This window comes from Megalobrama amblycephala, linkage group LG3, assembly GCF_018812025.1.
Source record: "Megalobrama amblycephala isolate DHTTF-2021 linkage group LG3, ASM1881202v1, whole genome shotgun sequence".
NCBI lineage: Eukaryota > Metazoa > Chordata > Actinopteri > Cypriniformes > Xenocyprididae > Megalobrama > Megalobrama amblycephala.
The window spans coordinates 4,727,533-4,729,905 of NC_063046.1; positions in this window are offsets into that span (position 1 = coordinate 4,727,533).

The following is a 2,373-nucleotide window of genomic DNA, read 5'->3' on the forward strand; positions in this document are numbered from 1 at the left end:
AAAATATTTTATCTGCACATTGCACTTTGTTATATTCTGAATGGCCTCTGTGCACATATATTTAAACTGTCTCCTTTCTTGTTACTTTAGGTTCAATAAACAGCCAATTTGTCTCTCTTGTCTAAGACACACAGGCCCACATAGCAAATGTTTTCTGGCCCAGCTCCGGGCCACACGATCACGTTTCCCTCGGCCCAAGTACCGCAAAGAATGACGGCCCTGAAGTGGCCCAGAACTGGATTAAAGACGGGGGTCACACATGCGCCATAACCGGCCCGAATCTCAGCCAGTTAATCACCCTTAACTGGCCCTGAAGTGGGCCAATACAGGTTTTATTATTGGTACCAATTCTCAGCCATATGTTAACCATATCACCACCACCCTTTAACCAGAAACCCCAAAAATGAGCCATAACCCAGCCTAATCTTACCCAAACCATGTGAACAAATGAGTCACAAGAAAATTCAATTCTCAAAATTAGTTTATTTAACAATATTGCACAAGCCAATAATAATAATAATAATAATAATAATAATAATAACCACATTCAGAATTGTGTAACTGTGTGAAGGCTATTTTATTTAGTACAATCAAAGCTTATTACTATCTTATTATCTTATTACCACCTCATGAATATATGAATGAATCTAGCACTGAAATGTAAAGATATTATAATGTAATTTTACTCTCAACAAATATAGAGCAAATTAAAAAAAAAAAAATACTTAAAACAAATTTACACATCAGAATGTTTGTATGTGTGAGGGAGAACGTGATCTTATTTAGGACTGTCCTCAGGAAGTGAAGTACAGCTCTGCAGCCCCTCATTTCTCCACAAGTGCTCTCTCCTTATTCCAGAAGACTATTAGTCACATAGTGTCAGGCCAGATCCGGCCCACATCTGGTCCGCGTGTAAACCACATGTACCAGATGTGGGCCGGATCTGGGCCACACTATGTTGCTGTCTGGGGTGGTGTCAGACAATTTTTTTCCTCACAGCAGCTAAAAGACAAAATAATAATACAAAATTAATAAATACATATACAAACATTCATCCATCTACTGTAAATAAATGTAGGTAACAAAGGAAATATAAGGTTGCTTTGGTGTTTTTTACAGGAAATGATTGCCAATAATATGGCACTATTGAATGACTAACTGGCTTGTCAGAGTTTGACAACAGTATTATGACAAATAAGACCATTTTAGCAAACAAAAACCTTAAAAATATTGAAATATGGAAACTGTGGTGTAAACAGAGTAACCAATGCACTGTTGAAGTACTGATAATGTAACGCATTCAAAGCATAACATCTTATTTCCACCTCAAAAAAAGTGCATTTAATTTCAAAATGTACTGGTCTGTCTTAAACAGTTACTTATTGCATAGGTTAATGTAAACTAACAATGACCTCCTACAAATACCAAAAACATGTCTTTGTTTATGTGACACAATGATTATTCCAGATTTGATTCTACATGACTGATGCAAAATGCTTACGAAATAACAAATTGCTTTCTTATTATTTTAAGAATGTCTACTAGCTAAAACAAAAATATCAGACATAGACCTATCCTGATTATCAAAGTCAGAGATTAGATTTAGATATAATTAAATCTGATTGTAAAACCTTTCAGTTAAAAAAGTCAATTACTGTTGCTGATTTTGCTGTGATTTTTTAACAACAATGGGCTACATTGTTCCGCACACTGGACAGGAAGCACCGCGCCTCGGACATCCCGCAGGCCGGTCTATCTCACCCCGGTCGCGTCAATCCTCATATCTGGGTTCTCAAGTTCAAGGGGCAGTGAATCAGCTACCTTATAGGCAAAATTCACTTCAATAAAGAACTAAGTGGCATCCGAGTTTCATGTATTTCAAAAAGCGCCAAAAATGGGTTGTTATTCTATTTTTAAAGATAGCTGTTACGAGTGATGGAATTCATTAATCATAATAACCAAAATAATCTGCGAGTTTTAACCGCATTTGGCGGCTTTTTTGTAAATTTTTTTAAGTTAAATTCTTTCCAAAAGGCCAAATATTGATTCAAAACATCTAACATAACATAACATCTAATGTTAGGTCGTACACAACATAACTTCACTTACCTAGAACAGCGGTTGTCCGACAGACGTCTTCACCCTTCAGTGGGAGAAATTTCAACCGACGCATCACGTGAACCTCATCCACCAACCAGAAAAGCTGGTGTTACCGTGGAGATCGCGCCAAAATAAACAATAGTTGACCGCCCAGTTGTAACTATAACTTTACATATATTTTTAAATAAACTGTTATGTAGGGGAATATATATATATATATATATATATATATATATATATATATATATATATATATATATAGGCACACTGGGC